Raw genomic sequence first — 15,559 nt, forward strand, 5'->3', positions numbered from 1 at the left:
TCACTTTGCACCAAAGGCTATCTGGCTCATTAAGAAATCTCCATTTCCACTTTCCAAGGAGAGCCATATTAAATAAACGCCAATCTTTGATCCCCAAACCACCATGATCGATCGCCATTTATTTAGTTAATTTTTATTATAACAAGATGTTAGTGTGAGACTTCAGTAATGGGTGTGGTCAAAAGAGGAGACCTAGGGTAAATAACTTAAGAAACATTTATAAAAGGACTTATGGATTGTTAAAAAGAGGTGGGCAAGGAGGTGTTCTGACTGCGCCAACAAACAAAAGAAATCATAGATCGAGACAAGAAATAAAGGACACTCTTAATTATTATCATGGAAGTCCCAGTTAGCGTACTCATAGAACTAAGCAAAGGAATCGGTTCTAGGGGTAAATTCATGGTTTAGGCAAATATAAATTCATTGGGTATTGTTGGATAATGAACTCATCAAGTTTTTCGAGATCCAAATGGAGAAGAGATTAGAAGGAGTAGTTCTAAAGTTTCTTGGCTCTCATTTTTATGAAAGGCTTCATTAGAGGGAAGCTTTCCATTATTTTAATTTTGAAAACATAAGTGTAAGGCATGGAAGAGGAACCGAATGTGACTCCAGGAAAATTGACATTGGGGATGCTCACGGGTTTTGTGGGATGACAACTTTGCCCTCACCCTTGTTCTTATTAGAAGACGAGTGGAGACAAGATTTTTCTTTTGTTCGGTTGGAATTTGCCATGCTGCGATCGGTTCCAAGCTGGTGAAATTAACTTTCAGTAGACTTTCAAGCGTCATTGATGTCTCGCCGAAGTTGAAGAGTGTTCAGTCCGAAATGGTCAGTGAGGCGTCGAGAAAAGTCTATAATCGAAATACGGAGTAACACTTGGAAAGGGAAGCACTTGTTCATCTAAACAAAATTTAAGGTAACCTTGGAATACGCTCGATCTTTTGAATCAAGGTTGTCCTTCACTATCAAGTCGTCTACATCAATATCATAATGATTAGGATTTCAGCTACGAGGAAAAAGGTTGGTTTCATTGATGTTCTCCCAAAAAGGAAGGGCAAAAGCATCGATGTTAGGGTGGAATTCCAAGAAAATGAATATTTTCGTGAACCACATATGTTTTGAATATCGTAGTAAGATGTCTTTAGAGTCCCGACTCTTAAGTCGAATGAAACCTTTCTTCGAATGGTCGGACATTCGATTAAGCTGTAAGTGGTGGAAGAACAAAGTCGTAGTGGTCGAAATCTCAAGTAATTCACATGACACCTCAAATCCTCTAATAAGGCTCCACGAGGTGGGGTGGAGTTTAGAAGGAGAGATGCAAAGGGTTGATAAAATATGGGATTCAAGCTCGGAAAAAAGGACCTTAACTACTAGTTCGGAGAAACAGAGCAAGTACATAAAAAATGCACCAGGTTGACCAGGAAAAATTTGATCTCCCCTACTCGGAATAGAAAAGGTTGGGCATAATCAGAATGCTAGCGTTAGCAGGGGAATTGAAATTACCACTGCTAGTTAAGATTTTGTTGTCAATATAGTTTAAATACCCTAGATGTGTGGGAGAGTAAGTCACGAAGATTGTTTCTGGTTTATAAAAAAAAACGAAGATTGTTTCTATTTTTTGCGTAGAAAGGAAACTGCAAAAAAAAAAGATGTAGTGGTGGAATCAAAAGTAAGTTTAGATGAACAATTTTTCTTTGGATCCCCTCGGAATGGCCCCAAGTGGAAGCTCTAAAAAAGGACTTAAACTTGAAAGGGTCGAATACAATTCATTTTCAAGAGCAGAAAGAAGAATTTCATCAAGATTATTGGGTAATTGCATAAACGAGAGATAAAAAGAACGGGAATAGAAGAGATCTTCCTCTTCACATCCTTTTTTGTCAAGAGAGATAAAATATCCATAATTTAAATTTCATAATAAAGGAGCAAAAAATCGTACATTTGATATTGTTACTAGACTTAGAGCAAAGTAAATGTGACCATCCACTCCGTAGTTCACGCTTTTTTGTCAAGGAAGCTTTCAAGAGCTAACGGAAATTTAAGGAAAAAGAACGTGACCTGAGGGGGAAAATGGAAATTTGAGTAAAGAAAGTAGAGCATCGAAAATTGTATATGCTCTGGTGAATTCTCTGAAATGAACATAAAGGTTTTATCTTGTCGACAAAGCTTGGCATGCCAATTCTTTGCACGCCAAGCTAGTGGGGCTCCTTTTCGACCGACTTCTCAGCTAACCGGTCTGAGGATGTCTCAACTGACCATAAAGCTTGTATAAGAGCATTCATCACAAGGCTTAGCAGAATGGATCAAGAAGAAGCACCTTGCCCAGCAATGTCTACTCCACAAGAGGGCCGAGATAAAAAAAGTCAAGGCAAGGCGATCTAGGTCCACTTGTCCGCTCGGACGCCCTATTTAAAGGGCTTCCCACACACTTACTAATACATCCGCCAAGGTCTCTGACTTTATAAATATGGGTTATATCATTCATTTACACAACAAGTTATTCATTCTAAACATTTCACTTAGAGTTTTATCTCAGTTTCCGAGAACCTCTCACACTTAAACACTGACTTGAGCATCGCAGTGTCTTCTAAAGGTATCATCTCCACACTATGGAACTGACGCTCCATCGTGACTTCCAAAGTCACCACCGCGTAACTATATGTATTTTTTATCCGAAGGAAATTTTGATTCATTTCTAATTATTTATATTAGGCTTAAATATGTTTTTGGTCCCTTTAAGATTAAGGTTTTTGGTTTAGGCCACTTAAAATATTTTTTTTAGGTATACACCCCCAAATGTAAAATAATATTGAGGTTTCAGCCCCTGCCATCACCTTACATCGTTTAGAGGTTAGGTCCCTCTAAAATCATGGTTCTTTGATTTAGGTTCCTTGGTTTAGGCCCCTCTAAAATATGTCACGTCAATTTTCGTTTGTTAAAGATAACGGCTGGGGCTTATCCCTCCATATTATTTTCAAAATAAGGGTGTATACCAACAAAAAATATTTTGAGGGGCCTAAACCAAAAGGCTCTAGTTTTAAATTGACAAAAACATATTTAAACATCTTATATTTTTTTAGTCCACCTTAAAAATCTATATATATTAGAAAAGAACAACTTCTAGCATGACGTGTCACTCTCACAGGCCAAGTTAGTGACGTGTCGCTCCCAGATTAATTCTCACATAATATTTTACATGTAAGCTCTTTCTCCTTGGCCCCACTTGCCACATGAGCCCTTGCCACATGTGCCCTGATTTTTACTTACCTTATTTCTCCTTAATAAAAAAAATACATTTTTAAATTTTAGATTTGATTAGGATTTAGGTTTTTTATTTCTTGATTTTATCTTAATTTATTTTTGATTTATTTTTAGAGTATTAATTAATTATTATGGTATTTTTATTGAATTTTCGGATTTTTAATTAATTCCGAATTTTATGAGTTTTTATTGTGATTTGCTAGATTTTGATAGTTTTTATCTATTTTTATTTAGTACATTTTAAAATTTTAGATTTGATTAGGGTTTATGTTGTTTATTTTTGTATTTTATCTTAATTTATATTATTATTTATTTTTAGAGTATTAATTATTTTTTATGGCATTTTTATTGAATTTTCGGATTTTTAATTAATTTCGGATTTTATGAGTTTTTATTGTGATTTGCTAGATTTTGATAGTTTTTATCTATATTTATTTTGAACATTTTTAAATTTTATATATTATAGAAAAGTACAACTTCTAGCATGACGTGTCGCTCTCACATGCCAAGTTAGTGACGTGTCGCTCCCAGATTAATTCTCACCTAATATTTTACATGTAAGCTCTTTCTCCTTGGCCCCACTTGCCACATGTGCCCTGATTTTTACTTACCTTATTTCTCCTTAATAAAAAAATACATTTTTAAATTTTATATTTGATTAGGATTTAGGTTTTTTATTTCTTGATTTTATTTTAATTTATTTTTGATTAATTTTTGGATTATTAATTAATTTTTATGGTATTTTTATTGAATTTTCGGATTTTTAATTAATTCCGGATTTTATGAGTTTTTATTGTGATTTGCTAGATTTTGATAGTTTTTATCTATTTTTGTTTAGTACATTTTTAAATTTTAGATTTGATTAGGGTTTATGTTGTTTATTTTTGTATTTTATCTTAATTTATATTATTATTTATTTTTAGAGTATTAATTATTTTTTATGGTATTTTTATTGAATTTTCGGATTTTTAATTAATTTCGGATTTTATGAGTTTTTATTGTGATTTTCTAGATTTTGATAGTTTTTATCTATATTTATTTAGAACATTTTTAAATTTTATATATATTAGAAAAGAACAACTTCTAGCATGACGTGTCGCTCTCACATGCCAAGTTAGTGACGTGTCGCTCCCAGATTAATTCTCACCTAATATTTTACATGTAAGCTCTTTCTCCTTTGCCCCACTTGCCACATGTGCCATGATTTTTCCTTACCTTATTTCTCCTTAATAAAAAATACATTTTTTAATTTTAGATTTGATTAGGATTTAGGTTTTTTATTTCTTGATTTTATCTTAATTTATTTTTGATTTATTTTTAGAGTATTAATTAATTTTTATGGTATTTTTATTGAATTTTCAGATTTTTAATTAATTCCGAATTTTATGAGTTTTTATTGTGATTTGCTATATTTTGATAGTTTTTATCTATTTTTATTTAGTACATTTTTTAATTTTAGATTTGATTAGGATTTATGTTGTTTATTTCTGTATTTTATCTTAATTTATATTATTATTTATTTTTTTATGGTATTTTTATTGAATTTTTGGATTTTTAATTAATTCCTGATTTTATGAGTTTTTATTGTGATTTGCTAGATTTTGATAGTTTTTATCTATATTTATTTGGTACATTTTTTAATTTTAGATTTGATTAGGATTTATGTTGTTTATTTCATGATTTTATCTTAATATAAAATCTGTGATAAGTGATTTAAATCAATAATACATCCCATCAGCAAAAACCCTCTTAAAACCCTGCCTACCTCCACTATCTCCTCCATGAAATTCATCTCCTTCATGCAATTTTCATCTCATCTCTCCACTGAACGGAACCACCCCCACAAAATCGTCTCATCTCTCAACGGAACCACTTTGCCATCGACTTGCAATCGCATCCCTCCGATTTGCTGCCTTGGACTGATTGGGAAGATTGCAGATGGAGGTTTCAAATGATTTTCTTCCTTTGCTTGCATAATATGTTATGGTTTTTTTCAATTTTATTTTACTTTACCTTTAACTTTCATTCACTCATGTTTGACTTCAAGGTCAATTTCGTTCTTCACTTGCCATGCTAATTTCAAATTCTTTTCTTCAGGTTTTTTTTTTATAGATATTCCACCAAAAGAGATTCTTTGGAAGCCATGGATGGTGAGTCCATTTTATATTCTATATGGAATTTTGCAATATTTTTATTTGTTTTTTATGTTTTCTGATTCTCCTTTGTATGTGATTCTACAGGAAATATTTTATTCTATTTTAGAGTTATTTTTAGAGTATAAATCAATTAGGATTTAGGTTGTTTATTTTTATTTAAATTAATTAATACTCTAAAAAAATCCGAATTTTTATCGTATTTTTATTAAATATTTTTTAAAGATTTTGTTTTTTTTTATTGTCAATTTGTTAGATAGCCTCTCTTATGTTGTGTTATTTTATCTTGAAACCTGAATTTTAAAAGATTTTCCCTAATTATCTAAGATTTAAATAAATTATATTTTGAAAGAAGATTTACTACTACTCCTTACTAAATTTATAATGATGGCTTCGACTCCCCTCTTTGTCACGTTCCATGACTCAATTGGAGAGCTGGCCGGAAAAATTGGTGAGCATTCTCCCTTTTCCTCTTCAAATTCCTTCTTTGCATAGTTTTGTTTATGTCTAATCTTATTTTGACTCGGGTTATAGGTGATGGTTCCGCCAATCTACCTACGCGTGTTGCTCCAAAATCAGTTTCTTGATATAATATTGTAGGTTGAAATGATTTTCTTGATCTAAGACATATTATGATTTGTTTTCTCAGACTATGCTAAGGAATGAAGAATGCAGGAGATTTCAAAAAAAAATTAGAGAAGAATTGTTGAAGTACATTAAATGCTCGAGATAGAGTTTGGGAAGGAAAAGCATGTGGCTTAATGCTTTTAATTTATGAGGTAGGAGAATGAATCCTTTTAGTTAAAAGTTCTTTATGTCTAGCATTTGATTCATAAGATTAATGTATTGGTTTGAAGCTACTTATGTGTCTGTTTTTAATTTTATTCTTTATGTGTTTTGGTTGGTTCAATTAGGCTAATTTGAATCAAATGCCTTAAAGAAATCAAGGCACTACTTGAAATAAGGTATGAGAAGCTAGAAGAAGGAAATGAGTTGTAGGCAGGAGAATAGAGAGACAGAGAGAGGAGAGTGATTGCACACAAAGAATGCTAATGAAGTGGATATGTTACTTTCAAACAAAAGCTATATTGGATAAGATTTGAAAAATAATTTAAAGAAATTTTAAAATTATTTTCCAAGAACTCCTATGCCATTTTGTTATAGCCTTGCTAAACTATTCAACTAGGTTCTCTAATGCTTTGTTTGATATGGTAGTGAAAGAGAAGAGAGAAATAGAGGAGAGAGAGATAAGAGTTAGTGTGTTTGATTGGCAAGGGATGAGAGATAAAGGGGGCAGATTTTGTGGGTCCAATATATTTTTTCAATCTTCTCATTTTGAGTAGACATAGAACAAAGTTTGATCAATTTTTTTAGCTTTCCAATTGTAATCTTATTAATCTTTTTGGTTATTGGGAGGGAGTAATATTATTAATTTATTAAGCCTATCATTGTTTTTATATTTTGATATTTTTATTTTTATTTAAATGTCGATTCATGGCAAACTAATTCCCTCTCTTATTCTCTATTTAACCCAACGATGGGAGAGAATCTACGTCATTCTTTCTCTACTATCACAGCTCTCATACAAACAACTTATATAATTTACTCTATACCACACGTATTTCTCTATACTCATCACATTTTGTTATATTTTCTTATTAATGTCAACTCCAACAATCAATTTGCCGTGCAACGCACGGGTAAAAAACACTAGGGGATAAACAAGGGGTAGTTTCAAACTCCAAGCGCAATGTTGTCTACCAAGAAGTTTTTGAGAACATATGAGTGGTTAGTTTAATTTTTTATCTTAATAGTTTTTTTAATACAAACTGACTTCTAAGTGACCTAACTTTATTTCATTGTTAACATGATGTCTATGACATCTTATAAGTTGATGAACATCTGATGCAAAAATATTATTGTCGGTTGTTCCTTCTATTTTCCCTTACAATGAAATAATTCTTTATTGATTAAAACAAGTATGTACAAAGTCTGATATATATCTTAAATTTTGTAGGCACTCTGCAATATTGGCTCAAACATGGATGACTTGAAATAAAAAAAATGAGGTCATACTTTATGATTTATCATTCACAATTCAGATTTGTGCTACTATCACGTTTTTTTTTCCATGATTAATATGTATTTATCATCTACTTTATTGGTGATTCTTTTTTGTCCACTTTCCTTAGCATTTCAGACTCTTCTATTTCATCTATTGTTTAATAATCACTTTTTTTTTAAATTAAATATGTAACAGAATCACAGTTGTTATCTAATGTATTGACACGTTGAATTTTTTTGAAAAAGAATCACGTGCTATTTCTTCCATTTTCAAAAAAAGAATAATTTTTTAATGAATGTACTAAGGGTGGAATCACGTTGTGGTAATAGGACAGTCGTCACCCTTAGACACAAAATTGTTACTTGATATACTATAAAAGATCATAAACTCCCTATATATTTCGGCTCTTCTCCTTTAGAAGACAAATTTCAAGTAGACGAATCAATATATATTTCTTACACATTTTATTATCATATGCAACTAAAGTAGTGTTGACAAACTACTAATAAAAAAGTCAAACTTTTTTTTTTGAAAGATAAATATATATATATATATATATATATATATATATATATATATATATATATATATATATAATATCAAAAGGCTTGAGAGCAAACTCTTAAGCAGGAAATACAAACCAACTAACACCGGCGGAAAAAACCCGAAAGTACACCCAAAGATCGAGCCAGACAAAAACCAAACAGAAATATAGGAAAACCTAGAAAGTGCCAGAAAGAAAACAGGACAGAGCAAACAAACCAAAAAAAAAATTCTGATATATTTCATAAATTTTGTAGGTACCTTGCAATATTGACTCAAACTTGGATGACTTGGTATAAACACAAAATGATGTCATACTTTATGATTTATCTTTTACAATCCTAATTAGTGTTACTATCACATCCTTTTTTTTTTCCATAATATGTGTTTATCGTTTGCTTTATTGGTGATTCCTTATATCTATTATTTGTGTCATTGTTTTCATGTTCATGAAGAATGTGAAACGATTTCATCTTGATCTCAATCAGGCTTAGATGACAAGTCTTTTGGTCCACTTTGCTTAGCATTTGAGACCCTTCTATTTCATATGTTGTTTAATATATTTTAAATAATCAAATAATTGATTGATGTATCAAATACGATAGACATATTCCCCGTGCAACGCGCGGGTAAAAAAACACTAGAATTTCCCCTTCTATATTGATTTATGAAATTTATAAGATTTTGTTTCTCTGATAAATGAGAATCCATTGAGTAAGATGATTTGCATTTAACTCTGCTCTGAAACCTAAAAGCGGTTGTTGTTTGTATTTGCGTATAATTTTCAATTGCATGTTTTAATTTTAAAGTACTATAATGCTATCTACGTGAGATTTTGTTTTATATAAAAAGTATCATTATACTTTTTTTATACAATCATTATATTCTAAACTAATTAATTGATATTATTTTAATAGAATAAATTTAATATAATTAACTTTAGTATTATTTTCAAAATTTTAAGAGTGTATATTTATATAAGTATATAACTATAATAATTTGATAATAAGAAAAGTAAGAGGAATACAAAATATTAATACATATGTACTATAAAATTATGACCTGAATTTATTAATGCTAACAAATTAGAGTTACGAGATCTCACGGGGAGAAACATTTTACATGAAAATGAAAATTTGTACGAGTTAAAAAAAAAATTCATTTTCTATAACTTAAGTGTATTTTTAATAATTTAAAAAATAATTATATATTTATGTATTGTTATATATCTAAAACACAAAAGCATTACCCTTTATGCAACACGAGTATACATCTTTACAAACAAAATTCAGTTATACCTCACATATGCAAAAATTAAAGCTTTTGGTTTATTAACTTCTGTGTTTTTCAAAATTTGTGCTCTTTAAATATCTACATCTTTATTATGATTATTCTTACATTCTTAGCATCTTAAATATTTATAATTTAAAATATGAATCGATGTATCAAATACAATAGACATATTCCCCGTGCAACGCGCGGGTAAAAAAGCACTAGTAAAAGAAGATATTAGTATCTAACCCTCCTATTTTCTATCTTATTCATGATGGCCAAAAGAGCCCTAAATTTTTTTTTAAAAAAAAAATCAACTCTCTTTTTGAATTTCAAAATACGATAATTAATGTCATCGCTTTCAAAGTTTTCAAATGAAATGACAGGTAGAAGGATGACATAATATTGATAGTAATGAGTGCCTAAATGACTCCGGGAGTGTATATATCAAAATTAAAGCTTCTATGTCTGTGAGGTATGGTTTACGTTAGCCATTGAAACAGAGATACTTAACTAGCACAAGTTGCGACGTCTGGCAAGTTAAGTAGCGTGCTGCATGCAACACCAACTTGATGCAGAGGATGGCAAGAACTATGCGTTGAAATTCCAGTGACTTGATATCATATATAGGGAAATCTAGAGTTTGTTTCAAGTTACATGAACAATTTCGAAAAAAAGTTACATGAACATACACTTTGAAATGGCAATTTTCAAGTTACGTGAATTCGAAAATAAAGGTTAAACCATGAAAATGTATTTGAATTTAGATAATTACTTTGATTTAATTTAAGAGGATCTCGCTGTCAAATGTAGCATGTGAAATGAGAGAAGAATAATGAAAATATATATTCGCACACTAAAATCCTCTCCCAAAAACTCACCCTTTTTTTTGTTATTTAGATTATCCCTACGAAATAATTATCCAGTAAGATAAGAAACACGCATATTAAGAAATGCAATTAATATTGTTAATTTTTTAAAACATATCATAGTTTATCCTTTAAATTCTACTTTTATCTCTTTTCATTTATTTTGTTCATAGGAGCATCATATGAAAAAACATCAATTAATTTTATGCTGAAATTATAAGTGGACAATGAAATAATTTTTTTCTTCTAAATAAATATATACTACAGTTATTTTGAATTGGATTAGGTACTTTATAATAAACCGCACTCCAAAATTTTAGCAGCCAATTCTGGCGTTCCACGTCAGGGAACTTTTCTTCCTTCACAGGAGAGTTTTCACACGGTGAATTTTTGCTCCCTCATAAGCAGAGGGGGAGGGAAAGGGTGCCTTCCCATGCCATGGTCACCCCCAACTCCTAACTTTTTTTGTGTAAATAGAATACAAAAGAATTTATTGTCTTTGTGGTTACTAGAGCTAACCATCCTTAATCTTGTGTCACTCATATTATAATTATCAATTGATATGCATATGTAGTGTTGGTGAAAAAATTATTATATCTTCTTATAAGTCATAATAATGTTTTGATACACAATAGAAAACCACAATAAACAGATCAATTTTTCGTTTCTACCCAATATAATTTTCGCTTTATTGTAATCTTCTATTGTGTAACCAAATATGTTGAAATTTTGTTCAATATCGGTATCCCATTGCAAAAATCCTGGCTACATCCATACTCATAAGTATGAATTTTTCTCCCTTTTGTGAGAGCTTTTAGTTTATTTTCTCCCATTTTTTCTCTCTTTAGGTATAAGTATTTTAGTGTGCGGGTCATAATAAGATATCTTCTAAATCACACCTCACCTATAGAGGGCTAGAGTTCAATATTTGGGCCAAATTCGCTGTCCTTCCTTTCCTTTAATCTTCTAATAAACACCCAATACGTGAGGTGAGAAAAAGAAGATATGGTATTATATAAATGAAAAAAAATATTAATAGTTGGTACTCTCTCTATTTTAATATTTGTCGCACATTTTTTCATTAATTATATGTGTTTAATGGATATGCACTGACAGTGTAAAATAGTTTTACACAGTCATCCAATCAAAGCATGCCACATAAGAGAGATAATTACATTTGACTTTAATTTTAATTAAAAGAATAAGATATTTTTTCTGATTTGGCGGAATTCAATTGGATGTCTGTGTAAAACTATTTTACACTGTTAGTGCATATCCATTAAACTCTAATTATATTCTCATCTAATATTATATATCTTTTATTATGCCTTATTCTCATCAATTACTTTTTTCGAAAGCAAAATAATATTAATGAGGAAATAGTCAAGAGATGTACAAACCCTCATCAAAAGGGCACAAAAAATAATAAGAACACAACTAGCCTAACCAAAGCCAAAAAAAAAACCTCACCAGTAGAAGAAAGGAAGCCCAAAGAACCTCACAAAAACCTCCCAAAACCCCCATCTCATCCATTACTTAAGCAATAATTTTCATTTTTTAAAAGATAAAATGTGTATTAGTTAGCGGTTTTGGGAACATAGCAAAAGATTTGGGGACAAAACAAAGACGATGTCTTCGATGGGACAATACAAAAATGAACCATGGTGATACAGTCACTGTTCCTCCCTTAAGTTACGAAAATACCCATTTTATGTTTTCACTTCCCTTCTTTCTCCTTTACACTCACAACCTCTCCTAGCATGTATCCGGCGCCACACGTCGCCGCCTCCAACCACTACTCCGGCCCTCAACAATCTTCTCCTATCTATCATCTTGCAGTCCTTCTTTGGATCCTCTCCCCCACCTAGCCTTTTCACCATTTGTAGCATGGTGATCTTGCATAAAGAACCCATATTTCTAAAATTGCAATGAACACATTATATTTCCACAGCTGAGAAGCTAGGCCGATGATTAAGATGTAAATTTCAATCAAGCTTTATCTGGGTATCAATTAATTGAAAATCCAAAGACCCATAATCGAAATGCATGCCTTATTCCCCTAACTCATTCCCCAAACAAAATTGCAAAATTGGAAACAACATGGATAATTAGATGCAAGAAAAACACAACCTTTTGATTACCTTTTTATTCTTTTCCTCAAGCATGCGCTGGAGCTGAGAAATCTCCATCTCAAGTTGTGTATTCTCTAAAATTTTACATTTTTTCCCAATTTTTTTTATTTGCTTGTCTTCAAAGAACCTGGGTTCTTAAATCCTCTGTTAAACCCCTTGATGGGAGCCCATGTACAAGTGTTGATCAAAATACCCAAGTTTATGTGCGCAGTTATAGAGAAAAAGAAAAGGATAAAAGGAGGAGGAAGAAGGAGGGCTGCGGTGGCAGCACCATGGACCAAACGGTGGTTCGGAGGAGGCTGAAAGTTGCACGGTGCTTGATGGAGGATGATGACCTTGAAGGACGGTGGTGCTGGGCTAGTGGGCTAGGAAAAGGAGAGACAGAGAAGAACATTCTGGAGGAGATGAGAGAGGGTAAAATTGGAATTGAGTTATTAAAGTTAGTTGAATCTAAACCGTTGTTTTTTTAATTAATATATCAAAGGTGTATATTGAACTGAACCATGGTGGTTCAGTATTTAACTGTCACACCGAAGCCAACACCCAAAACAAAAGAGAGAGTGCACATAGTAGAAAGGTGAATAGAGCAACAAAAAAGCTGAACATATCTATTAACAAAGATAGTCCCCCAAAAGAAAAAACACCACAAAAGCCAACCCAAGGCACCCAAAAAGGCCAGGCACTGAAAACCGAATACAAAACCAAGAAAGAACAGATCATACTCTCACCATTGTCTCAACTTGCATTGGGAGCTTTATTTTGAGCAGCTATGATTTGAATGGCATCCTCATAGCTTTAATTTTCTTTCTTTAATATAACTCAGCTTTAAAAAAATATTTTTTTATATACCAAAAAATGAGTTCTTAATGTGTATATATAACTTAAACAGACGGTTGGAGAAGAAAACTAAACAGGATATGATTTACTATAAATCAATAAAACAGTTATAGCGCTTATAAAAAAACAGTTATAGTTTGCGGATTAGCCTATTTAATTTTAGGTGCTTGCTACCATACCACAACATTTAGTTTGGGTATGATACATGAGATGATGTGTTCCAATCAAATAAATCCAGTGTGTAATTAATTAAGTACTTCTTTTTTTCTTTTCAAATATTTCATTATTTACTAAATAGTCCTCATTTAATGTATTAATTGAGAATACGCCTTGTCTCCAAACCTCTCTTCTCCAAAAAAAAAAATCTCTTCATCTTCAGCACATCTTGAATCATTCTCTGTTACACATCTTGAGTCATCTACAATTTCGTTTCCCTTATCCCACATCTTGAGTCTTTCTCTGTTACACAACATAACAGATCTGGGGTTTTAAAAGCAAAAAATTTGTTCTTCATGTTCTTCTTTTCCTCCAACTTTGGGGGAAATGGACGGCGAAGATAAGAGACCCAGCGCGGCGCGTGCGGTTGTGGCTTGACACCTTCAACACCGCTGAGGAAGCTGCCATGGTGTACGACCACGTTGCCATCAAGATTCGCGAACCTGAAGCGCTCACCAATTTCTTAAAGCCACCCACAATGTGGCCGGAGAATGATTACTGATGTGGGTGCTAGAGACTCTGCTATGCATTTTCACTCGCTGCGGTGGGCAGAGAAGATTGATGTATTTTATTACTGATGTAGGATTTAATTTTTCTGGTTTGAATCTTTGCTACTATGCTTTCTCCTCCTCCTCATGTAAAGCTTCTTCTCTATTTCTTTTTTGACCTTTGGGTCTGTACTTTTTCATGTGGCAGTTCTTGTGCTAGTTATACATACACATTTGGCTTACCTATAAAAACGTGGCCGGAGAATGAAGAAAAACCCGTGAGCAGCTCCGGTTGTGGCTGGGTTTTTCTCTTTTTCTCTTTTCTAGATCTGTGTTGTGGTTGGGTTTTGGTGTTCATGTTTTCTGTCTTTCTTTTTTTCCAGATCTTGATTATGGAAGGTTAAATGGGGTTTTGACTTTGGTAATGGAGATGTTGATGAAGAAGATGATGATGAAGGATGAATTTCTGGGTTAATTAAGATGAAACTTAATCTCTTTTCCTGAATGTGAAAACCCTAAAACTCACAAAAAAGAAGTTTCATAAAATTGGGTTACCACTTAACGAAATTACAAAACTGTTAGGACCATAACATAATTAATACAAATCTTTTTTTTTGTTTTTCGTTATTTTTTAAAAAGAAAAATAAAGAAGTCAAACTTTACGGTCAAAGCAACTCCTATTGATCCACATCACTCATATATGATACAATTGTGGTATGGTAGCATTCACCTTAATTTTATTATGGTTTCTTGAGGTATGTTTCATTTAAATGCGTGTAATTTAGGGGATGTCAGCAGGTTTTGTCAACTGTCTCATGTGTAAATAGGTCAGCAACAAGTTAACATGTATCAGGCCAAAGTTCATGTAAAAACATTTAATCATTGGTAAACAGCTACACGATGGTAAACATCTCTAACACCCATTTGTGCTGATTTTGTACCATTAGAAAATGTATTTTGTTTTCAAGTTTTTCACTTTGTTGAGGTCTAAAACAGGCATAAAAACAGATGTCCCAACACAACTAGTGGTACATATTACCACTCAATATAAAACATGATACTGTCCATTTATTATTATTATTTAGAAGTTTTTGAGTTAAATAGGATAATTTTATATAAGGTTTTAAGTTTCTTAATTCTATTTCTCAAAATATATAAGTTAATCACTCGCTCTCGCTCAAAACTCTATATTTGGACGGTGGAAAAAAATGGAATGAAATAAAAGAGTAATGATACTCGAACATATAAATAGCGTAGATATCTAAAAAATATTTCACTTTTGTCTTTATTTCTCTTTTCTATCAAATCATACATTAGCTTCTTTCTCTTTAATTTTTTTTCTCATTATGTTTACACATTAGAAGAGATATATAAAGAAAAGATAGAGAAATAAAGTTATATAATATGTGATTAAATAGTAAAGGGCGAAGAGATGAAAAAAAATTGGATGAAAATAAGATGGGAGAGAAACTATGATGATTTTTTTATTCTTTTATTTCCCTTACCTAGGGATGGCAATGGGTCTTGGTACCCATAAAAATACCTATAACGGATAGGATGAAAACCCGCTAGATAAGTACGAGGTTGGTATGGGTCACCCGCAAAAAATAGTGGATTTGGGTGCAGGTATGGTGTTGTAATAATTACTCTAGTAGTAATAATTACATAGTGTTCCAAAATGACAAGTGTGTTTATTTTGCATTGAATGGATTTGAAACAAGTCTCA

Source organism: Lotus japonicus, chromosome 3 (genome assembly GCF_012489685.1).
Source record: "Lotus japonicus ecotype B-129 chromosome 3, LjGifu_v1.2".
NCBI classification, from domain to species: domain Eukaryota; kingdom Viridiplantae; phylum Streptophyta; class Magnoliopsida; order Fabales; family Fabaceae; genus Lotus; species Lotus japonicus.